The 11477-nt window shown below is 47.9% G+C and overlaps 1 pseudogene across 1 annotated transcript; it reads left to right on the forward strand.

The window, feature by feature from the left end:
• The first annotated feature begins 9722 nt into the window (after positions 1-9722).
• LOC308351746 (calcyclin-binding protein-like) lies at positions 9723-10412 on the forward strand (annotated as a pseudogene). The gene has a single exon. The product of its transcript is annotated as a calcyclin-binding protein-like (transcript).
• The last annotated feature ends 1065 nt before the right edge of the window (positions 10413-11477 follow it).

Consider the following 11477-nt stretch of genomic DNA (forward strand, 5'->3'; position numbering starts at 1 on the left):
TTGAAGATATAGGAATGTCTGCCAGAGTATCCGTTGCCTTTCCTGACAGAGAGCGGGTTGAAAGCTTATCAGCAGGGGCACAAGACGATGTGAGGAGAGAAACAACACAATGGTACTTGGGGTAGGAAGCAGCCTAGACAACGTGAACGTATATCTGAATTTGTTTAAAACAACTTCTCTCCTGCTTTTCAGTAACTTGACCCTTGGCCTCAGACTCTTGCATTTGCAGTCATTCCCAGCCAACAAGCGGAGGGCTGAGGAAGTGAACCGGGCTCACAGCAGCTTTATGTCCAAGACCGTCACCCCTCTAAGTGAACTCCACCCCAAGTCATACCTGGGCCAGGCTGTTCTACCTGCAGAACTAGCGGGCCGCATGGAGGTCCTAAAAAGTATGGGCTGTTCTCTAAGACGGAACTCAAGGGGGCATGACATGATTCAAAGAAGAGACAGCAGCAAACACAAATCTGGCCTGTCCGGGGCGGTGCCCCTGGGCACAGGCCTGTTTCTCAGCGACTGAGGAAGCCAGCACATCATAACCTGTACTGGGCTTGGCACAGACACTCCAGGACAAAATATAGGCCAAATCTCAAGTGTGGTTTCTCTGATTCTTATCTGTACAGCTTAACAAATCACGTTTGTTCAAGCTCATTTGCTTACAAACTTTGGCTGGCATCCAACGCCACCAGCGTGAGACCATGGGTCCCACGGAGCTCATTACCTCTGTGGTCCATGGTCTTCTATGGTCAACAATTAGCTCTAGGATACAATACAAGCTGCCATTTCCATCCTGGTCATGGTTGCCATGGGGATCCCTTCATGCTTCTTTGTGGGAATCAAATGTAATGCTTTTGTTAATGGCCCGTGGTCTTGACTCTTGGGAGACCAGAAGCATTAAGCAATCAGAGCACTTGTATTTTAATTCCTCTCCTGCCTTAGGACCTTGAGTATTGATGGAGAGGGCCTGGGGACCCAGGAAAGGAGTGTGTACCATTCCATTAGAAAAGAGGTTTCTATTGGTCCTCTCCTTTGTCAGTAGGGTTTAGATGTTTTCATAAACTGAAGAAAAACAGAAAACACCACAGTTACATGGTGGGGGAGCAAAACACCTGGGTTCTACTCTTGACCCGTCCATCAACTCTCTCTGTGAACTGAGACAATCCACTAAACCTCTCTGGACCCGTTTCCTCGTCAGTAAATTGAAGAGTCAGACAAAGAGTCTATCAGTTGGTATTTTGATTTGTTCTGCTCTCGACTTACAAAACAACTTCTCCCCTACATGGAAATGGTAAGGGTGGTCAGGCGAAAAGATTTTTTAAAAATAGCAAGACTGAAAGTAAGACACACTTCATGTCAAAGGGCCAGAGGCTAGAGGAGCCCAGAAGCCAAAGGTTAGGACGGAGGTAGGGGTCTGAAGTCAGGCAAGTCATCAGGCATTAGGGAGCCCAGGGTCTCAAAGAGCATCCCCAGATATTCAGCGAGAGACAGCACTGCTAAGGCATGAGCGTGTCAGGAAAATCCAAAGCAAGAAATCATGTGTGAGCAACATGGTGGATTTCCAAGTCAGAAAATCACAGGTCAAAAGCCAGTGGGAGGGGCACTGGGTGACTCAGTCAATTAAGTGTCTGCCTTTGGCTCAGAACAGGATCTCAGGATCAGGGGCTCCCTGCTCAGCAGGGAGTCTGCTTGTCTCCCTCTGCCCATCCCCCCACACTCACGCTGATGTGCTCGTGCTCTCGCCATCTCTCTCTCTCTCAAATAAATAAATAAAATCTTTAAAAAAAAAAAAAAAAGAGCCAGTAGGAGGCGGGCAATGTGGGAGAAGTCAGATCATGCATGTCCCAGGCGACTGGTGGAAGAAGTCTGACGGAGAGCATCAGTTTGTTTTCCTGACAGCGGTTCCCAGAATCTAAATGAATGATGCAAGGGGAAAAAATCCCTGGAACCGTCTATTCAAGACCTCTGGGATCAGGGCGCCTGGGTGGCTCAGTGGGTTAAGCCTCTGCCTTCAGCTCAGGTCATGATCTCAGGGTCCTGGGATCGAGCCCCACATCGGGCTCTCTGCTCAACGGGGAGCCTGCTCCCCCCCCCCCCACCGCCTGCCTCTCTGCCTACTTGTGATCTCTGTCAAATAAATAAATAAAATCTTAAAAAAAAAAAAAAAAAAACCTATGGGATCCAATAAGCAGTGTGTGGTTGAGGTGCAGACAGCCTGGGGCTCATTTTGCACAATTTCTTGCTGCCACTGAGGTCCTTTTCAAAGCCCCTGGGCTGTACCTCTGTAGGTGTGCCCACTCATCTCTCTACGTCCTGTCCTGAACAGAGAGCTTCATTTTCTCAGAGCTTAGGGCTTGGAGATGAGAACTTATTATCTCAACAAATATTTCCTGAGTGCCTACTGTGGGCCAAATATCTTCCTAGGAACTTAATATAAAGCCTTATTTACTGCTACCTCAAAATCCAGATCTTTGGTGACCAATTTTTGGACCCAGAGTTCCTCACTATTATACAACCTGAGGCATTTTATACAGACTCCTAAGGAACGTGCCCCCCTGGAAAAGGAACTGGGTTCTTATCCCGTCTCTGCTGCTAACCTGCTTGGGGCTAAGGCCAAGTCACAAAAGCTTTCCAGTTTCCAACTTCCGTTTCTGCCCCATGGACTCCATCCTTCCTCCCCGTCTCGTTCACAAGGTGCTGGGAGGAGACAAGGGACGAATACCTGTGAAATCACTTTGAAATATGGTCTCACGGCTGACAGGCCGGCACTCAGTAAAGACGGGGGCTTCACCAGAAGCAGGGTTTCTGATTCAGCCTGGCTTCCTCTGCCATTTCTGTGTCACTCGGCTGTCACTGCTCCTTCTCCTCACACCATGCAAATTTTAAAAGCCTGCACAAGCTCATCTGGAATTCACATACCCAAGCTCAGAGAGACAAGGACAACCTGAAATTGGAAATTCAGGAAGACGTCAGATGGTAGTGCTCTCTGTGAAAAATGAGCATTGTAGACACAGCCTCACTTCTCCCAAAGATGCCTGATGTTTGTGGATGATTTGTAATGCTTTCCACTGAAAAGCCCTCATCCCCATGAACACATTTTGAAGACAGAAATCAATCTTACCCTGTAACAGGGAGAGAAAATCTGTTAGCAAAAAATGAAGTGGAGAAAAAGCACCTAATTCTGGAATCCTTTCTATGGAATAAATGGATTCCAGAGCAGCGAGCCACAGCCGCGTTTCCCCCTCACTCTGCAATTTACTAAGCAGCTTCGAGAGGTAAGATTTAAGAGGGAGACCACAGAGCCAGCCCACCAGCATCTCCTCCCAGTAGTTTAGGCCCGATGCCTTCTCACCTCGGGGACCCACCCGTCCCATCCTTGGCATTTCGTTCTAGGTCAGTGTCTGCCTGCACTACGAGGCACTGAGCATTACTGGAAGGACAGGGTAGACCAGACCCCTGGGGCCCTTGTGATCTTTCAAATAAGGCAGTAACATGTAGAGGTTTAATTTAACCCCCAAACCAAGATGAATTCTACTTAGACCATCAGACTCTAGAGGATAATAATAAAGGAGAATAAGAACTACAGGTCATACTGGAACCCAGAGCTGAAACCGTCACAGAACACACGGCCCTGAGGATCCAACCCGGTCCAGGCAGGGAGGCAAGTCACTGAGTGAGGTGGAAATGGACACTAGGAAATGGACACAGGAATGGACACTAGATAAAGCTAGCAAAGCTGAGGGAAGGAGATTAAAGGCATGGGGGGAATTAGAAAGACTTCCATGAAGAAGAGTCCAAGCTGATGTCGGCTCGAGCACGCTGACACGCTGAAAATCCCCTTTACTGGCGCAGATGACCATAGCCTCTGGCAGCCTTCCACTATCTGGAGGGTTTAGAAGAATCGTAAAAGCTTGCAAAACCACAGGTGTCGCTCTGAAAAGAGGAAGAGTCAGAGTCATCTTCTTCCCAGATCTCATCCCCCAGCCCCCTGTAGAGGAATCATGCCGGCAAATACGCCGCACTCTTCTCCCAGCGCCCTTCCGGCTCTTGGTACGTCTCAGGAGCTTCTCTCTTGAGGAAAAGGAGTCCACAGCAGGTCTGGGAGAAAAAGGTAATGTGAGAGCTCACAGTGGCTCAGTAATTCAGTAGAAAGCCAGAGCACCATTGGCTGGGGTATGTCAGAGACATCCACGCTCAGGCCAGGAAGAAGGCACACTCTGCCCCTGCAGGACGCAGTCGTCCAGGGGCAGCCTGGCCTGGGGAAGGTGCCGGCTCCCGTGCTCTATGTGCCTGGAGGGAGAAGCACAGAGCTTTGCTGAAGACTTCCTCAAAATCCTGCCAGGAACCTGAGAGGCAGCAGAGACCGGATGGGAAGAAGGGGCGTGTTTAAGAACGGAGTGATGGCTTCAGGAAAATCAGAGACACTGTGGAGCCACTCGAGAACATCCCGGCCCATCAGGGACAAGCACGCCGAGCTCAAGAGGCACAAAGAGGCCCCATAAATGACGTAAATAACTTGAACTGAAGACAACAAGTATTGCTGGACCTCCATCCCGGCCCCTTGAAATCCTCCACGCCAATTCTCCAAGAGTCAGAGGCAAGTAGAGACCAAGGCAGCAACGCGCTATGGAAGTCTGCTTGAAAGGATTTCAGATCCATCTTTGACATTAGTAAGGTTGCATTTTAAACATATTCTTCCCATTGTCAACAATATCCTTTAGCCAGTCTAAAAGCCAAGACTAAATCTGGGTAGAATCAAGAAGGCTGAGAAAAAAAAAAAAATACTTTCAGAAGTCCGCCAGGGAAGACACTGAACACAATCAGGATTGTGGTAGTGTCTCTGGAGGGACTAAGCCCCAAAGGCCCGCGTGTACAGAGAAACCATGAAGATGTCGAGTTAGACCCAGGTTTGAACCTCTGCATAGTGTCAAGGACAAAAAGCAGTCACTCCTGACCCCAGTCCAAAGCCCTTCAGTTCTTGGGCTCATGTGAGCATGCTGAGGTGAAGTTGCCCAGAAGACAGAACGTGGGCTTTGGACCTTGTTCCAAACACCGGTTCCATCTGTGGGTAACATGCTTCCCTGTTCCTCCCCTCGCTGCCCGTGCCCACGCCTCCTGGAAGGGCTGGAACGGTGAACCAATGAGATGAGTATGCGTAAGTGCCTCAGCACGATGTTTAGCACGTGTCAGTGCGCACTCACATCTCTAAAACCAGTGCTGGGGACCATACACAGGAAAGTCCAATAAAGCTGTTGGTATTTAGTGAGGAAAGCATTGGGCTATAATTAGTGACCTGGTTCTCACACCAGCTCACCTGGTGACTTTGGACAAATCACTGCACTTTCTGATGGATCAGCTTCATCACACACAGAATGAACTAGATCATCTGGATCAAACAGAACACCCTCGTGTTTTCCTCAAAGGCAGCTGGGGTCGGGGCCAGGCAGGCAGGACGGAGAACAAGGTAAAAGAGACGGTCTTCATCCCCTGAAATCACAGCTGCAAGTTCCCAGTGGAAGAGCCTCCCACCCAACCAGGACAGACTTGAAACGCTTGAGCCACGGTGACCCTAGCTGACGAATCCAGGTCAGGTTCCCCATCTACAGGATGAGCAGCGTGAAAAGGAAGAAACAGTGGGAAAGGAAGGTGCAAAGCGGCATCCAACCTCAGAGATATACAGGCCTCCCACATGCTTCCAACACACACACACACTCACACACACTTCTGGGCCCCTCCTGTCTGGGCAGGGATCCATGGCCCCTGTTGCTGGTATTGTGCGTTCCTCCTCTCCATCAGCCGGTCCAAACCCCATCTAACGCAGGAGCATCTCATCTGGAGTCAGTGAGAGGGGCGCCTGGGTGGCTCAGTCGGTTAAGCATCTGCTTTCGGCTCAGGTTGTGATCCCAGGGTCCTCGGATCGAGTCCCCACATCAGGTGGGGGGAGTCCCTGCTCAGCAGGGAGCCAGCTTCTCCCTCTCCCTCTGCCTGCCACTCTCCCTACTTGTGCTCACTCTCTCTCTCTGTCAAATAAATAAATAAAATCTTTTATTAAAAAAAAAATACAGTCAATGAGAGTGTCATGAGCAACTCAGTGGGGATGGGGAGCAATGGCCAACTGCGGTAAAGGTGTCACAGCCTGTTCTCCAAACTGCCAGGGCCTAAAGAATGAACCCTTACAAAGAAAACACATTCAACATCACACCGTAAAACTTGCACCTTGTCCCTCTCCACACATAAATGCACACAAACACCCACCCACGAACCAACAGAAATATCACACTGGGACTATTTCAGAAAACCATAGAAAAAGTAAGTTATCTTTTAAAATACTCCACCAAAGAACAATTCTCCTCAGTCATCCTTGATGAGCCTCTGTCTCTCTGAAATGCATCCGGGCCTCACAGTCTCTCAGGGACTCCTAGGGAGACAGGACTGAGGCTGGCCCAGGCCACTCCCTGCCATGTAGACAGGATGGCCTCCACCTTCACCATCCCTCGGGCCCACTACCCCTGCCATGTTCTTGCCCAGCCGGCTCTTACTCATCCCTCAATCTCAGTATAAACGTCCCCTTCTCCAGGAAGCCCTCAATCCCAGTATAAACGTCCCCTTCTCCAGGAAACCCTCGATCTCAGTATAAATGTCCCCTTCTCCAGGAAGCCCTTGATAACTCCCCAAGGTTGGTTCAGATGCCCCTTCTCTGTGCATCTTCACCTGCCTTATTAGCATTTGCTGGCTCTACTGTGGTTATAGGTTGACTAGTCCATCTCTCCACTGAACTCTGGGTTCTTGGAGGACCTAGAGTATGTCTCTAGCACTTAACATAGTGCTGGCATATAGAAGTGCTGAATAAATCAACTTGCGGGGCCCCTGGGTGGCTCAGTGGGTTAAAGCCGCTGCCTTCGGCTCGGGTCATGATCCCAGCGTCCTGGGATCGAGCCCTGCATCGGGCTCTCTGCTCAGCGGGGAGCCTGCTTCCTCCTCTCTCTCTTCCTGCCTCTCTGCCTACTTGTGATCTGTCTGTCAAATAAATAAATAAACTCTTTAAAAAAAAAAATCAACTTGCATGATGGAACGACTCTAAGTCAGATTAATAATTATATAAAAAAAATTCAGATCTACTGAGGAATGAACCAATAAACCTGGTAAAAAGAATGCAGAAGTCCTTAAGTGTGCAAACTAGGTGCTTTCCCTTGAGTTCACAATGGATTCACTCTTGTCCCTGCACGTGGAGTGCCAGGGGCCTTACTACTAGGCCCGACCAGCTGCTCCTTCTGAGAAGAGAGGGACAGACACAACCACTTACGGAGCACCGATACACATCTCTTTTAAGTCAAATAAAAGCTAACAAGGAAAGTGGTATCGTCATCTTACAGATAAGGAAGCCAATGTTCAGAGAAGCAGATAATGCATCCAGTCAATACAAAGTCGGTCCTGGAAGTTGGACCTGCTGATGTTGGAATCAATCCTTTCTTCACTCTCAACTTCGATAGGTTTGGATGTTTATTTTCCCATTCTGATTAGCAACACGCTGGCTGGGCAGCCAGACCCCCCACCCCGAAGTTGTGGCAGCTGACAGACAGCAGTGGCGCTGGATCAGTAAGCCGGTGAACAGGCAAACAGACCCGTTACCTGGGCTGGCAAAGGGCTCAGGCTGCCTGAGATGTTCTTGTCTTTGAAAAAAACTTTGGAGGGGGCGCCTGGGTGGCTCAGTGGGTTAAAGCCTCTGCCTTCGGCTCAGGTCACGATCCCGGGGTCCTGGCATCGAGCCCCGCATCAGGCTCTCTGCTCAGCAGGGAGCCTGCTTCCCTTCCTCTCTCTCTGCCTGCCTCTCTGCCTACTTGTGATCTCTGTATGTCAAATAAATAAATAAAATCTTAAAAAAAAAAACTTTGGAGAAGACAATCAGAGAAGGGAACCCAGAAGAGAAAGAAAAGCAGAGAAGTTTCAAGAAATACCCCTCTAGGTTGATGACTGGTGAAACAAAATTATATAAAAACATCGCAGTGCACACCCAATCAGTCACTAAAAAACAAAGCATCCCAGAAAAACAGGGTGATTATTAACTGTCATTATCAACAGGGACATTGCTCACCGCCACAGGGCTCCACCCAACCACCAGCACCCAGTCTCCTGCCTCCAAAGACAAAGGTACTAGGAGTCAAGAGAAAAGCTTAGAGAAAATGAAAATGCATCCAATTCTCAGTCAAATAAAATGCCACGGGCCCAAGGCCAAAGTATATTTTTGGCCCGATAGTGTTCACCACCCTCAATTTAGCCAACTGGTGAGCTTTTTAAGGAAGCGTGTTACTCAACCTTTGGCAAGCCAGAGATTCACCTCCACCTGGACAGCCTGCTTCTCCCCTGAAGCTGGAACACACTGTCCTTGGCTCTGTCATCCGTGGAAGCAGCTTCGCCAGCGGAAGCTCTGCTGTTATCACCTGGCTTGGCTTGTCCAGGCAGCGCCTGCACGAGGTCCTTTAAGGGCACTGCCAAAAGGTCTCCCTTTCCCAGACACCCAGCCCACCTCTCTCACCTTCCCCTTATCCATTAGCTCATCTTCACTCTTATCATCAGGGATTCATTCCTTTGGGTTAATCATCGTACCTCCAGAAATCACCTTTTCGGCTGAGAAAACTCGAGGGAGAATTTGCACGCCCACCAGTGTCACCGGCATCCGTGCAGACTCTTACTCTGCTTGCCTCCTGTGATCCTTACAGCTACACTGTGAGGACTGAGAGGCATCGAGGAAGGTTGAAAATCCTGAAACCCCGGAGGCTGACCTGGATTGGAAGCCTCACTCTCACCCAAGCAAGCTTTAGTTGCTTCACATGACAAACAGAGACTATGAGATCTACCTTAGCTCACTAAATGGAAACTAATAGTCTCTCCAGGTGGCTCTTAATCTGGGGAGTTTTTAGAGCCAGAAGAACCCAGTGGTTAAATGTCTGGAGCAAGACCGAGAATTCGGGGAATGTGCTACCGATGGTTTTGGAGAATGAGTCACTAGAGAGGGTATCAAGACACAACTGAAAAGTGCAAGGACAGCTACGGGAATCAGAGTTAGGAACCCGCAGAGGCCCCGAGAAGACACAGAGACAGGAGGAGGGAGTGCAGGCCCGTCCTGCTGACCTCACGTGATGACGAACCCACAGCCCATCACAGTTCAGTCCATCTTGCAGGGGCTCCTACTAACTAGTTTCACTGCAGCAATAAATACTTAGTAAGCACAGTTGTGTGCCAAAAGATGACCAAGAGGACAGGTTTGGGGCACCCGGCACTGCAGTAAGCTCCGCACAGACGTTGGCAGAGGACAACAGGGGAATATCCCGAGGCCGGAACTCATAAACTCAGCACTAGAACACAGTCGGTAGAATGTTCTCCCAGAAAGGGAGAACGCAGCAAATAGGAGGAGAAAGAGAAATCACAAACACATGTAAATTTACAAACTAAAAGGATCCACTGAGTGTCCAGCACAATGAAAGAAAAGTGACCCATACTGAGGCAAACTCTCATGACGTCTCAGAGCACTGGGGTTGAAGAGCAGTGTCCTATATACCTTAAAGCTTCCAAAGGGAGAGGCAGGCCGGGCCTCGCAGCAGATGGGGTGTGTGCCAGGCTACCGGCACTGTGCATGCTGGGTGGTGGGGGTGCGAGAGGACTGCGTCTGGAGCAGCGTTTCCTCTTCTCTCCCCTGCGCAGCTGGCTGACCCAGCCCAACCACGGCTTCAGCTTCAGAAGAGCTAGCGAGGGGTCTGGAAGGGGGTGAAGGTGGAAAAGGCCACCAGAAAAAGGCCATGGGATGCCCTTACAGCTCAAAAATCCAAGATTCACACAGAAATCAAGAACAAGATGCAGCAGAAATCAGAGAGAAAAGTAGAACTTCTTGACCGTGAGAAAGCCAGATGCCATGGTCGCTTCCGTTGTAATGGGATATGCAGTGAAAATCATTAATTACAGATGGGAGCAGTCAGAGAAGTTCGTGGAAATCTGTATCACCTTAACGGGAGTTCACCAAGTCCCCACTGAGAATATGCAAGTGCCCTTCACAGCAAGGTCATTTGATCTTCTGGCAAAGAATCTAAACGGGAAGACTTACCCCACAACTGGGAACAATCTCTTGAAACCCATCTCCATGGAAGGCAGTTCAAAAAAAAAAACAAAACAAAACCAAGACAGACACTGTTCTTACAGAAAGAAAGCAGAAAACACACAGTGGGACTACCTGACTCGGGTTGAAAACGAGTACAAAGAGAAAGAAAATTCCTCCCAAGACACTGAAAGAGATCCCAGTGCGAGACTGACTGATGAATGTTCTACAGAAAATGTATGAATATGGAGAGGATGATATGAAGTGAACCATTAATAAAGCCTGGGTGGAATCAAGACAGAAGCAAGCCAAAGGAGACACAGAATTTTGAGAACTTAAAGCCATTCTGGGAACTGTCATAGGGAAATACTGAGGTTTCCAATGAGGAAATGCTGGTGAGCTGCACAAATAAATTTGACAGGTAACTCCTTACACAGCCTTCTTCTAAGGAAAGGCAATGAATTCTCCCATTTCCTACTGGAGGATTTACTAAAATAAAATGTTTATTAAACATTTCCCCTAAAGATGGTTTCCTTAGTAATCTGAGCATTTTGTTCAAAAAAGGGTAACATTGTATTCTTGTATGAAAGGTAAAAATGCAAGTCTTGCCTAATGATAATGCCACATTGTGTGTATTTATGTTAAGAGATAGAAAACGAGAGCTCTGGTTTACCTATCAGTTCCTGATATCAGCTCCCACCAATGTAAGAATAAGTAAAAATAAAACCTGAATTGTTGCATAAAATGCAAAAAAAAAAAAGCTTCCAAAGGGAAAATGGAGGAATGCTTTCAAAATTCTGCAGAAAAATTATTTCCAACCAAGAATTTTATACCTAGCCACACTAAGATCAAAATGTAGGATAAAATAAAGCCATTTTTAGGCCTGAGATTGGGGGGCAGGGGAGTGAGGGGTGAGATAGTTGCTGGTTTAAACATCCGAATTTTATTCTCAGAGATGGGAGGCCACTAGAGGTTTCAAACCAGAGGGGAGGCAAGATCTGATCTGTGCTCAGTCTTACAGTTTATTTTATCTGATATTAGATGTTACAGTCTATTTTTCTGATACTTTATCAGTCTGGATCTCTTCTACCTGCTGTTTACATGGCCTATCTTTTTCTATTCTTTTACTTTCAACCTATTTGTGTCTTTGAATCCAAAGTGTGTCTCCCATGGACAAGACACAGTGGGATCATTTTTCTTCTACCCAGGCTGACAACCCCTTTCTTTTGATTGGATGGTTTAATACACTCATATTCAATATTATTATTGATATGCCTGGATTGTTAATTACCATTCTGCTTTTTGTTTCCTATATATAACCATGTTCCTATATATAACCTATATTCTTCCTTTACTATCTCCTTGGACTTAAGTGGATAGCTGCTAGGGTACATAA

This window comes from Martes martes (assembly GCF_963455335.1).
Source record: "Martes martes genome assembly, chromosome: 10".
NCBI lineage: Eukaryota > Metazoa > Chordata > Mammalia > Carnivora > Mustelidae > Martes > Martes martes.